Source organism: Hirundo rustica, chromosome 4, assembly GCF_015227805.2.
Source record: "Hirundo rustica isolate bHirRus1 chromosome 4, bHirRus1.pri.v3, whole genome shotgun sequence".
Classification (NCBI taxonomy): domain Eukaryota; kingdom Metazoa; phylum Chordata; class Aves; order Passeriformes; family Hirundinidae; genus Hirundo; species Hirundo rustica.
This window is the reverse complement of record NC_053453.1, coordinates 73,771,454-73,784,690: the sequence shown is the minus strand read 5'-3', so window position 1 is coordinate 73,784,690 and position 13,237 is coordinate 73,771,454. Positions and strand designations below refer to the sequence as shown.

The following is a 13,237-nucleotide window of genomic DNA, read 5'->3' as shown; positions in this document are numbered from 1 at the left end:
TGAGTCAGCAGATACTGACCAGAGCTGGGGAAAAAAAAAGATGTATTTCTGTCTTTAAATTTTCATGAATTCAAAATCTTTCTGAAAATTTCTGTCTTTAAATTTTCATGAATTCAAAGTCTTTCTGAAAATTAATCAGGATGCATAGAAGGGAGTGTGTTAGAGGAAAGCAGAAAGGGACACACTTTCAGTCTAATTTTTTTCAGATCTCCTGGTGAGAATGGAGGTTGAAATGCTGCTCTGTGCAGCTGGGGGTGAATGTTGGGTCTTTCCTTGTGAAAATGTGGGTGGATTTGCCATCCTGCACTGTGCTATTACTGGTCATGACTTTCTTTATAGTTGCTCTGCACTGAATGAATAATTAAGTAATTATTTTCCCTTCTTCCTGTAATGTAAGCTGGAGTGATTCCAGGTGGTGCAGGTAGCAAACAATCCCACTCCTGAACACCCTTTGGGCTGATGACATGATGTTATTTACCTGAGATGCCAGATGAACATGCAATTATTTTTACTTCACCTTAATTCTCTTTTCTCACCACTTAACTTAATGCTTAATTGTTAGATAGCTCTTTCTTTGATTCAGCTAAAACCGATGTGTTTGCTCAGCTGAAGATGGATATTTCTACAGAAAATGTCCATTTCATTGATCTGGTTTGGGGAGGTTTGCCCCATCAACTTTGACATATTTTATCACAACAATTGCGACTGCCTCTGGATATGGATTTCATGTGAGTAATGGCCTAAACCATCTCAAATAAAATGTATAACTAGCAAAGCAGACGGTGAATGAGAAAACAGAGGTTGATTATGCCTGATAAGGTTTTGAAATGTGATGTGGAAGCTGTGTAGAGAAGCTCTCGGTAGCAGAAACCTTCTCCAAGGTCAGGCATCATAAAAGCACAAAAGAAATGTGGAAGATGAATGAATGAAAAGCTGTGGGTAAAGAGGCTAATGGGGTAGTCAGACTTTAAAAATAGTTAACCTCTGAGTCCTTGGAATGTGTGAAAATCCTGAAGTGAGTCTTTGGATTCTTTGGTTTGTCTCTGCTAAGTGACTCCACACTCCTGTTTGCGAAGTGAGGACCGCAGAGAAAAAAATGTGAGACCTTCACTGGTCTTGAACATGAGCAAATTTCATAAAAATCGGGACAAACCCCTAACCAGATGTGAGCAAAAGCTGCTTTAGTGTCGAAGAGAAGCAAGGCTGGACTTGGAAGGATTAACATGGCTCTGCTGAAACCTTCATTAAAAGGGCTGTCCAAACAGGGTTTTTATCCTTCACACACGTGCACTTTAGTCATGCATGCTTGTACAGCCCAGCACAGACCTCAGCAGCAGAAGACAAAATAATTGAGAGAATTAAAATGGTAGTCTGACACAAAGAGACAGTGGTGTGAGAGAAGGAGAATGCCTTAAAAATAGGTGGTTCTGTGTGGTGCTGCAGACTGAACTAAATTTTTATGACCATGTTCTTTTTTGCAAAATCTATAAATACTTTTTTTGATGGGGGAAGGAGGGGAATGAGAATGAAGTAAAACAAAATTCCTTTTTTTTTTTTTTCCCTTTTAAAATGGAATGCTAACCAATCCCTTGGCAACAAAGGCTATGTTTATTTTTAATTAAAAAATAACATAGCTGGGTTGACTTCAGTTTTCCCAGCTGCTGTTCTTCCATCACAACAGCTCTCTGGCCTCTTTTCCCTTGCTGATTTCTTTCATCATTTGCACTTAGCTTGTATGTGTTACATGGGTTTTATGTAATATTTCCTACCACTGAAAGCAAGACTAGCAGTCTAAACAAGTAGCTGGGGCTCAGCCCTCTCGATTCTCATCTACAGTACCTGAGCATGCCCTTCCTTTTGGAAAAGTTATAGGTGTGACCAGGATAAGTTTGGGTTTTTTTTTCCCCCATGTGCACATTCCTTGCTGTTTATATGGCTGCCAAGCGAAGAGAGATTTAAAACTGCGTTTTGAACTTACGAGTTGTAGTTCATTAAAATAAATGGAGCGGGTTTGGCAAAGCTCGGGTGTCACTGAGCGCACAGGTAGTGTCTGAAGGCTCACAAGCAGCCTTGGTGGTTTTTCCTCTGGATGACGGATTGCAAGCTGCCAGGTTTTGTGTTTGCACGTTGAGTGAAAAGTTGGAAAAGAGACGTGCTTGCCATGCCTTCTTCTCCTGCAACTTCATTTCCCCCATCTGTGGGGCAGGACAGGAAGGAGTTGGGGTGATGATCCATTTCTCAGCACCTGGTGACAAAGCTGATCACTCATGGAGTGGAGCTGATGGTGCCCATCTGTAACCATCAGTCTGCTTTCCTGAAAGTTCAATATTTGTGTAGACATCTAGTCTTGAGTGTTCAGGCGTATCTGCTCCTTTCTGCACGCATTTCTAAGCTAATTAAAGTTGAGATGGTAATGCTGTAGCCCTGAAGGTTTTTGTGCCAGTCATCTCTATTAAACACTGCCAGCAGCAGGGGAGAGCTGAAAGCACCAAATCTCAGCTGTTCCCAGGCAGCAGCTGGAGTAAAAGTAGTGGTTTGTTGGGTCACAGGAAACAGACTATGGAAGAAGGTATATGTATTAATCACCAATAATGTGACTACTGGGGTGCTCCTTGTGATGCCTGATTTGCAAGCTTTCCATACCTAATAAAGCCACTTCAAGAAAGTTCTTTTTTATATATATATATATATATATATATATATATATATATATATATATATATGGTTTTTTTGCATTATTTGTGAGTAAGTGGCAGCATTCTGGTGCTTTTCCTCTGTGGAAGTTTAGCTCCATTCATCTTGCCTCAGTGAAAAGGCAGAAAGGCAAGCCCTAATGCATATGAATGCTTATCATTTGAAGAAATTACTTTATCTGAGCATTTTTAATGCGCAAAAAAGGGGGAAAGATTGGAGATTTATGAGAACAACCCCCAAAACTGATAGGATCAGAGGCAGGAGATATCAGGACAACAACAACAATGAGGAAGAGAATCTGGTCCAAGGTATTGGTTCAAGTTTGGTATAGCAAGAATGTGAACAGGGGCGGGCAAATAAGCTGGAGAGCAGTGAGGGGAAACAGAAGAGCAGAGGAAAAAATGGGGCAAAACCATCAAGATGTGATACAAATAAGATGCATGAAAACTCCTGGGATAGAATAAGTGGTTCTGAACTAGGTTATTCTGTGAGGAAGGTGATAGAGAAGGGATGTAGAAAGCAAAAAGAACCAATTTTTTTCTTCTTTTCTTCCATTTCCAAGTTTCTGGAGGATGGTTCAGCAAACTGGTCTGTGCTTCCTGTGGGAACTGGAATGCTGTGTCCTTCCCTTGTTTTTGCAATGGAGCAGCGCTGGCTCATTTCCAGGTTCTTGTTTTGGCATGTAAAATACATTACCCCTTGTAAAGATGGTTTATTTGAGATAGTACTTAAAGGCTTGACAATAATCAAATAAAACACAATGCTTGTGGTCAACTTAATCATTTGTCCCAAGTCTTTATAGGCAATTAGAGAATTGAAATCTTTTGAGCTGAGTGTTCCTAGGAAAACACTAGATTGTCTTAGTAGGAATTTGGAAACTAAAAGTTAGTCTGAACTAAAAACTGAAATAAATCCAAAAGAAAAGAAAGTGGAACCAAATGTTTCCCTCCACAAAATTTGGGAACACTCATTCTTAGGGTTTAATTTTTGACTCCTTTCAGAAACCTTCCCCAAGGATGAACCTAGAAAATGGGATCAAACCTTTTGCCTCATGGAGAGGGTGTTCTTCAGGGACTTTCTGCTCTCCTATCTCCAGAGAAAAACCCATGTGAAGGGAAGCCACAGAAGAGGTTCACATGAACCTTCCCTGCTGAGGGAATGCCTTCATTTGCACAAAGCTCTTTTCTGAACTGTTTTATTTTATGGGAGCTGTGAGCTCCAGGATCCACAAATAGTAACTTTTAGTGCTGGCACTAATCCTGTCAATCAAAATTCTTCTCAGAAATGCCATTAATTAAACTTCCCTGAAAAGGATACAGCTCACAGAATTTTCCCTTCAGCCCCCTCTCTTCCAACACCCATCCCACTAGTGTGTTTCCATTCAATAGCTGAAGAGGAGAAAATCAGAGCTTTCACAAGAGACCTTTTTGTTGTTTCAAATTTTTTAGCTTTCTTGCGTCGTTTCTTTTGAGCTGATTCTTTTATTTGAAATGTTGAATGATGCTAGCAGCTGTCAAAATATGCTTTAAAGCAGGCAGTTTCCATTTACTGTCTGTTGGAAGAGACTGTTTTCTGAACTATTATGCAGTATTTTTTATGGGTTATTAACAATTTGGATTAGAGCTGTAAGCTTTCTGGAACCCTTTTCCGAAAGGGACAGTGGATTTGCGAGGAATTTGGGAGTTTTTTATTAGCAGTAAATAGTTCCCCTCAGAAGCACGTTCTGTAGCAGACATGCCTGCATCCACTGCCAGTGATGTAGGGGAGCTTATGTTCAATTTCCAGATTGAAAACAGGGGTATTGCGAGCTTTGGATTTTCAGTTTTAAGATGTTTGCTCTTCCAAGCACACTGTTTGAGAGGGGAATTCTCTCCCTCAGCTGAGTTTTCCTTGCCCTGCGTGTCGCTCCTCCGTTGGCCAGCGAGGTTTATGTGAGGACAAGGGGCTCCTCTGGAACGGGCTTGGCCTGTCCGTGTGGGAACAGCAGATCCTGCATGGAGCAGCTGAGCACAGCCCTCTGTTTGTTCCTGTGGTCAGTAAGTGCTGATCAAAGCAGGACGAGACGAGCAGTCTGGTTTTCTGCTCATGCGAGCGCCGCTGCTGTGTGGTTAGCAAATGGTTTCTGCTTAGCAGCACAGCTCTGGCCAGAGAAGGAAGCAAGTGCTGTATTTGCATGGGCAGGGATGCTCTTCCAGCCCACATCTGCTCAGATGCACACATACTTCATTCTACTCTACATTCTACTACTGAAAGTAGAGTCAGCCTCTACTTTCAGGAATCACCATGCAAAGATCTCCCAATCTGCTTTCGCTCAGGAGGGGCTGTACCCTTTTGGTTGTGTTACTCCTTTTGGTTGTGTTTAACCTCAGGAAGCACCTTGCTTGCTTTCCTGCTCCGTGCCAGGATGTGCAGAATGAAACCCTCTGTGTAGGGCAGTCGTTGTATCTGGAGGATGGTCACTTTTGTTGAGACAGCATCATTGTGAATGGAAGAGCAGTGACTTCCCTCCAAAAATGGGACTTTCCACCCCGTTAGGTGGGATTAGGGTGTCCTGCTGCTCAAGTCAGCATAAGGATAACTGGCATTTTATGATGGTGGAGGGGGAATTTGTCATTTTCTGTAACTTTGGAGGTCGGTTGAGTTTCTCATTAAGAGAATCTTAGCAGTGTGGCGCAAGGGAAGGGGAAGATCTTTCTCCTTCACAAAACATTTCCCCTAGGAGGTGGCTGTGCCCGTCTGGGATGCAGAGCTCAGGTACAGCAAGCTGTGTTCAGCAGAGCATGTAAATGTGTGTTTAGCCTGAAGCCTGTGGGATTTGACTACAGTTTTTAGATTTAACTCGATTATGTTGCAGCGTGAGGTGTTTTTGTTTACTTTGAACTGCTGTTTTGTACTAATGAGCTGCGTGTAAGTGTCTGGGTGAGCAGCTCACAGGGGTCAACACACCTCCCCTTTCTCTAGGTCATGCTGGAGGACAAATTCCTTGGGCACCTGTTTTGGGTATCCTAGTGATGGATGAGTTCTTGCCCCCTCTCCTGCAGGCAACATTAATTTGCCAGATCCCTTATTGAAAGTCGTCCTCCTTGCACACAGCACACCCAAGGAAAAATTTTAAGTGCTCCCTCTGTAATACCTTTCCGAGTAAAGAAACTACATGACAACAGTGACAACATAAAAATGAAAAGGAGAAAAGTAGCTCTGGAAGAAGTGGGTATTCAAAGAAATACTTTACCTAGAGTATTTTTTAAAAAAGGTGGTTTCCTGCTGTCATTTTCATGACTCGAGGGAAAAGAAATAATTTGCAGTTACTACTATTGTTATTCTCAACAGCCAATTTTGAAATCTATGGATAAAGATTTTGAGCTGTAGCTGGGATAAGATTCAAACTTAACAGCCGCTATATGGCTGTCACACACTGTGACTCTGTCCCCACTCCAAAGTGACAGACGGCAATAAAAACAACCAAACCAGTGTCTTTAAGGTGCCAGTGAAAGGACAGAAGGAAAAGAACATCATTTGAAATTAAAAAAAAATCCATTCAAATGTAGGGAAGAACTTTATTACTGAGAGATCAGTGCTGGAACAGATTTCCAAGGGAGGCTGTGGTGTGTCCATCCTTGGAAGCAGTCAAACCCCAACTGGATGTGGTGATGGGACAGCCTGCTTGGAGCAGGGAATTGGACTGAGTGATCTCCAGAGGTGTCATCTAACCTGAACTGTTCTGTGATCCTGTGAAATATTTGCTATTTTTACAGACTGGAGGATGACTCCTTTCATCTAATGAGTTGCTCCCTCAGAGTGCAGTAGGTAGACTGGGATACCTCCTTTGTCACAAATGCACTGTCACAAACTCTTCTGTGTTCCCACTCTCTCCCACTGATGTAATTTCATTTTCCGGAGTGATTGCACGTGTGAGTGGGACTGAAACCCAGGAGTGCTATTTCCAAGGCAGCTTTTTAACCACCTTGCTGTCAGGTTTGGGATTGCTCCATCGTACGGGATGCAGTGCTGAATGCTCTGTGTGTGCATACCACAGCTGAGCGTGCATTGGGTGAGCGAGGATTTCTGTGTGCCTTGGGTGAGCGAGGATTTCTGTGTGCATTGGGTGAGCGAGGATTTCTGTGTGCCTTGGGTGAGCGAGGATTTCTCTGTGTGTTAGGTGAGCAAGGATCTCTGTCATGGGATTTTTTTGCTGTGTTAGCAGCTGCTGAACCTAATGGAAAAAAGCTGCCATGGAGATGAGTAAATATATGGATTCCACCTTTGACTCAGGCATTCTGGAAGTCACAAGCTGCTGTAGAGTGTTTGTGGGAAGCATCATTATATTCTTTCCCTGTCCCTCTGGTGTACTCTGAACATCTGATATTGATCACTGCTGGGATCTCTTGGATAAAATGGAATACCTGCTACACAGAGTTTCATAACTGGGCTCCATAACTTTATTTCCATTCAAAGCTACCAGGTGTGAAGGAACCAAATCCATTAATAGGGCAGAGGAGAGTGAAACCTTGATTCTTTTTGTGTGTGCATGTATATATTTTCAATAACCCTCCCTAAGCAACATTTTAATGTCACAGGTCAACTGCTGAATGACCTTGGATGTGATTTCATTTCCCCAGTTTCTGTAATCAGGAGAGCTGCAGCTCCTGAATTCCTTAATGCACAAACTACTTCTGATTAAGCATTTTTAAGAACTTCGGATAAAAACATTTCTGTTACTAAAATTGGATTTAATGGCTATAGTCCTGTGTTATCTGGGAATCTAGTGTCCGTGTGAGCTGGAAATTCACTGTTGAACGTGCAGTGCTGGGTGTGTGCCAAGGTCTGGGATGCTGTTAATGCCATTGCACGAAGGACAGCAGAACACGATCCTGAAGTTTATGGTCAGGGGAGTTCGAAGGGCTGAAGAATCAGTAAAAATGGTGCCAATTTTACCACTGAAGATTACAGCCCAGAGTGTGTCCAAACCTGAGGGATGTTTGCTGCATTGGAGGGTTTGGATTTATGGAGTCTGCTTTTTTGACCTGGGCCTGAACTTCCTTCACGCTTAAGTTGTATGGAAATTACCTGTTTGTTAAATTGTTCGTAACCCTTCATAGTAAGGGATGCCAATGGAATTACAATGGAATTGGGGTGAGATAGAAGCTCTTTTGGAAGGCAAGTGCTGTGAGAGAATATTTTGGTCATTTTATTGACACCACAAATTATGTCCAACTTGGTTCAGAAAAGTGTTGCTTTAGAGAGGACCAAATACAAGGAGAACAGCAGAAAAGGTTTTCACAACTGTGGGAAAGAAAATGAAAATATTCTTGGGGGTTGTCTCCATTTTAGAAATCTTGAAGAGATTGAAAGAGAGCAAATGGTCTGAAGCAGAAAAAGGCTTTTGGAGCCAGGACAGCATGATCTGAATATCTTGAAGTTATTCCTGCTGAGAGTCAAGTGGAGCACACTAAACAATAGAAACGAGCAAAGTAAGATTTCAAATTTAGTGGAAAAGTTGGAATTAATTCAGTGACCTGGAAGGGCCTTGTTATTCATGAGTTGAAGCTCTGAACTGATGGAGCCTGGTCTGCTCTTGCTGTAAGCAAGTGTAACAAGGGAGAGGAAGACGATTTAAAGCTCTTGGTGGTTCTTTTCATATCCTGATAATCAGAGATGTCATCTTACACAGATCTTTTTTTCTTATGTGATGTATGCACAGTAATGCTCAGCATCAAATGGTGGTTGAGACCTCTTGAATCCAATACTGAAACTCCCAATACATTAGATCAAATTCTTGGCTTTGTCCAGCCCGGTGTTTACAATAATGTGAATCAGTGACAGGTGTCTTAAAATGTAGAGACCAGACTGTAACAGAATTGTTGTTGAAATTACAAAACAGTCATTTTTATTGAGCCCTCAGAAATCTGAGTTTCCAGTGAATAACCAGAAATGAAAACAAGTACCCAACCCTGAGCTATAATCTTAAAATAACTGAAAACAGGTTGATTTTTAAATAATCCATTTCCTCTGTTGGCAGCAGGATTTTCAACGTGAAGGTCCTGGACTGTAAAGAGAACAATGGACCACGAGAGGCTGTCTGAAGAAAGCTTGCAGTTTTTATTTTCACTCTGGTGCATCTGTATGCTACCAAAGAGGCAGCTGAATGCAGGGCCTGTCTTGGGGGAAAAATTCCCCAGTTCACTAAAGCATGTGAATTACTGCATTCCCTGGTGTCCATTCTGGGTTTCTAGCAGGTCACCCAGAAACTGTTCAGGGTGGGAAGCTCATCTCAATGCCTGGCAGCACTTTTAGTGAGGCAGCTAATGTTCTCAGAGCACTCTTCCTCAGATTTCAAGAAATCTTTGAGTGTTGTTGGCTGGTTTAGAGTTGATTGCTGTGTGTGTAAAGAGCTAAGTGTTTTTATTTTTTCTCCGGTACCTTTACTTCTGATCAATGAATTCAGTTTGCCTGTAGAAATTCATTACTATGAACTCTCTTTCCCCAGTTTGTAGTACTAACTTTTAAATTTTAGTAAACTGAGTAGTTTCATATCATCTACAGGTCATCATCTTACTGTTTATCTGCTTTTGCAGAGTACTTTTTGGAGCATGTTTCGTACTGCAGGGAATATCCTATATCCTTAAGGGGGGGTGTGCTGGAAACCTGGCTCTGCTGTGAAAATTCACTGCTGCTCAGACAGTATGGTTCATCTTGTTCTAATAGCAAGAGTCTGTATTAGCTTCACTTCTTAAAGATGTTTTAGTGACTGACTTGGTTAAGAGAGCTTGGGAAATGAAAATCTCCTTTGCAAAATTCTGATTTCTAGAGCTTTTGACAGCGAGTGTCTTAAAACGTTTACATCTTATTCCATACTTTAAAAAATAAATCTTTCTAGGAATGTCATTAAAGAAGAATTTACCCAAGAAAAACGAAGAATGCAGAGTAATGATGCCTTTGCTAAATAAAGGTCTTTATTTTCTATTTTTGTACAGAGATCACCTCGATTTTCTGGAGTCAGTTTGATTCATCAAGCAGCTGGTTTGTTACTGAAAAGCTCAGAATATTTCCTGTGATTGCCTTCCTGTGAGTATGATCAAAGAAGTTACCTCAGACTCCCTTTCCTGTGGTACTCAGAAGCTGGGGGGGTGGTTATTTGAGTTGTTGTTGTGGCGGTGTTGTGGTGTGGTTTTTTTTGGTTTTTTTTTTTTTTTTGGCATTGTTTTCTTATTTCTTTGGAAGTCTGATCCAAATTCCTCTGAAAATCAGCGGGGAACCCTGCAGCAGACCCTTGGCTCCTGTCCCTCTGGTGTCATTGACACCAGTGATTCCTTTGTTCACAACTGAGAGTAGATTTGAAGTGTTTCACGTGGAGTCTTTCCTTCAACTCAAAATCATAGTGCTTTACAGTAATCATTTTTTTCGGTGCATGGCCATTCTTTTAAAAGTTCTGTTCCTCCAGTGGATTTTAGCAAGTCTTTTCTTGCAGTGGGAGTCTTAAATCATATTTCCTTGTGTTACGATCATATGCTGGTGTGCTGCTGTCCTGTTGTGTCTTTTTTTAGAGCAAGCAGGCTCTGAGAATGATGTGAGAGACCAAGTAACTGTTTACCGACTACTTACAACACGGAACACTTAGACATTTTTTCTTACAAACATTGTTCTTTCACTGCCAGAACAAGTGAGGGCTCACAAACCATTTAAAGGAAGTGTTTATAATGTGTGTAAACTTCAGCCCCTCAATATACGGAAATTCCAGACTGGAGACAAACCGTGCACTGGCTCTAAGTTCACGCAGCGCCCGTGACAGCAGAACGATGGGTCAGAAATATTGCCATCATCTTCAGTCAGTTCAGGGTACGATGAGCTGCTTGGGGAAGACTTTCTCTGGGTGCCTCCTGTACCTCTGCCCCTCTTTTTTTGGGAGGAGCAGAGTGGATGGAGGAAGAGATGCACAGCAGCAGGCTGGACGCCGCTTGCGTTGCCGTCACTCCCCATCAGCATTGCTGGGTCCGGGCCCATTTCAGCTGGTTTTGTCATCGTCCTTGGGGAAGCAAATTTAACTTTTCCTACACTTCTGAGGAGGTTTCTGCAAGTGCTGAATGGGCTGATAATCGCTGCAGGCTGCTCTCTGCCTTGGTGGTTGTTTCGCAGCTCTGCGTTGCTTTCGAGCCTTTGTTGGGGGGAGTGTTTAAAACTGAAGCCAGATGCAATCTGGTATTTCCAGTTGTAGGGAATGTTGATGTTTCAAAGTTAGGATTTGTTTTTGGTGCAGAACCAGCCTAAGTGTTCTACAATTTCCCATGCAACACTTCTTCCCATGAGATTGTCTAGCTTTAAGTTCCCACATGCTTCCACGAGCAGCGCGTTTATGAGGTATTTAAATTCCTTAAAAATGTGAACCCAGCAAAGAAGACTATGCTGTCCAAAAGCAAGTGGGATCATAAAAGTGAGTCCTTTTTCTCTTTGCTAAGGATCAGATAGTCGAGGAGAGCGGTGGCTGCCCTCCAGAGTGTTTCTGACACCTCAGCAGTTGGAGTTGTATTTGTAGGCAGGTCTGAGCACACAGGCTATAGTGTTGAAAGAAGGCACTTCACTCCCTCAAAACTGAGGCTGAGCTGGGGCTGATTCCTTATTTTGGTTCATCCATTTCATCTGCAAATCCATCCTCCAGGGACTCAGCCATCTTCTCCAAGTGTAGGCTGAGTGCCACCTCTCTCATGCTGAAGTCCCTCTGGTGCTTGCTCAGTGCTTGTCAAGGTGACAAAAGAATTCTGTCACAAGGAAGTAAAGGCAAAACCTGATCGTATTTTCCGCACTTAATCTCTGCTTTCACGTGGCAAAGCTGGCTGAACAGGGTTTAGGGGATGTGAATGAAAATACCATTGAATGGGCCATTAGTTGCCTCTAGAAAATTATGAAAACAAATGTTGTGGACCAATACACTCATTGTGGAAAAGAAAAAAAAAAATATCCAGCATTATCTGTGCACTGGAAATGAGACCCATGTCTTTATCTGAATATAAAAGGCAGTAACAGTTTAGAATTATCATGACAGTCCTGTTAAGTCTTCTGTAAGTTCTTGAATACGGTCAAACCTGACTTTGGAGGGCAATCTGACATGCTTATGTGAATTACTTTCGAAAATAAGTGCCACCCACAAAGGTTAAGGTTCAGAGTCACTGGATATAGGGATGGCTGGTTTTTATTTTCCCTTGGAAATGCTTGTTTTGTTGAAAGATGTTTGCCATTAGAAAACGTTGTGTAAGAATGGGTTTGGTCAGCTTTTCTCCTAAATAATCCAGCCTGAAAGCATTTCTGTAGAGTCTCTGAAGATATTTCCTATGGCTTTACTGTGCTGAGGTAAATTTAGATGGACACAGGGTCTTCCTCCTCTCATCTAGCCTCTCTGCTACTTGGAAAAGGAGGGGCAGAACTCAGTCTTGCCCAAGTCGCCCTGTAACTTCTTGAGACCTCAAGTGACCTCTCTGTACAGCTGGGCCACTTTTGGGGAAAAGCTCTTTTGTGAGAGATGAGATCCTTGGTGTGTTTTGTGTTGCACTGGGTGGCTGAAGAGGTGTTGGAACTGTTTGCAGTGGCTGTAAACAAAGCCATCATTCAGGAATATGAGCATCATTCAGGGATAGAAAGTTGTTCTTCATTTGATGGTGAACAAGTAAACCTGTTGTGACTCACCCCAAGTTCTGGACGAAGAACGTTTTTTATTTTCCAGAAATTACAGCACCCAGGAATTGTAAAACGGACAGCCTGAGTAGCTGCAGAGAAATCTGCTTCTGATAAACCATGCCTTGTCAGACAGAGGTTTGAGAACATTTGTTAAAAAAAAAAAAAATTCTGAACAAGCAGAAAGATCATTTGTAAGGGCAAAATCCCTGCTGTGAAGGGAGTGGAGTTGGTTATTTGCACGTTCTCGGTGGGTAGGGGGCAGATGGAGCTCCCTGGAGAGGAGGTGGCAGGAACGTGCTGCACTTTGGCTCTGCTCGCTGAGCAGAGTCCATCAGAGAGCCGTGGCAAGCACAGCAGAAGCTGTGTCCTTCTCCTCTGTGCAATATTGCCCTCCTAAGCCAGGAGATGCGTGTGCTGAGGGAAAGATGGGCTGGGAGCTGCTCTTCAGTCCTCGTTGACACCTGCTCTTTCTCAGCTCCATCACAATAAGCTCTCCTGTCACTTTAAAACTGCATTTCTGTCGCTGCTGCTTTGAACTTCCCGGGGCTATTGTTGCTTGGTGTGTGTAACTTCACAGAAACACCCATCTCTGATAAATGGGGCCAATTACTCAGGACCACGATCATGATTACGCTGTGCAGCATTACACAGATTTTCCTTGCCTGCACTTCGGCGATGCTTTCAGCTCATGCTGTGCAAGAGCTTTGTCCCAACGTTTCTATATAATGTGGAAGTGAGAAGCAGCTGAAATTTTAAAAGAGTATCTTGTCTCCAGCTCACGTTGTGTACTCAGGTGTTGTGCTGGGGTAGCCTCAGAAGCACACCAGCATTGTTGGATGTTGCTGTGAACTGAGCTTGAACTCCCAATCTCTGGAAG

At 42.5% G+C, this 13,237-nt stretch overlaps 1 protein-coding gene across 10 annotated transcripts in view; it reads left to right on the top strand.

Moving 5' to 3' along the window:
• Positions 1 to 13,237, top strand: part of CALD1 (caldesmon 1) — a 212,820-nt gene that overhangs the window by 101,077 nt on the left and 98,506 nt on the right. For all 10 annotated transcript variants that reach the window (XM_040061889.2, XM_040061880.2, XM_040061885.2 and 7 more), the window contains one exon: positions 9,669 to 9,759. The gene's annotated coding sequence lies outside the window, so the exon portion shown is untranslated. The remainder of the gene's footprint in view (positions 1 to 9,668; positions 9,760 to 13,237) is intronic.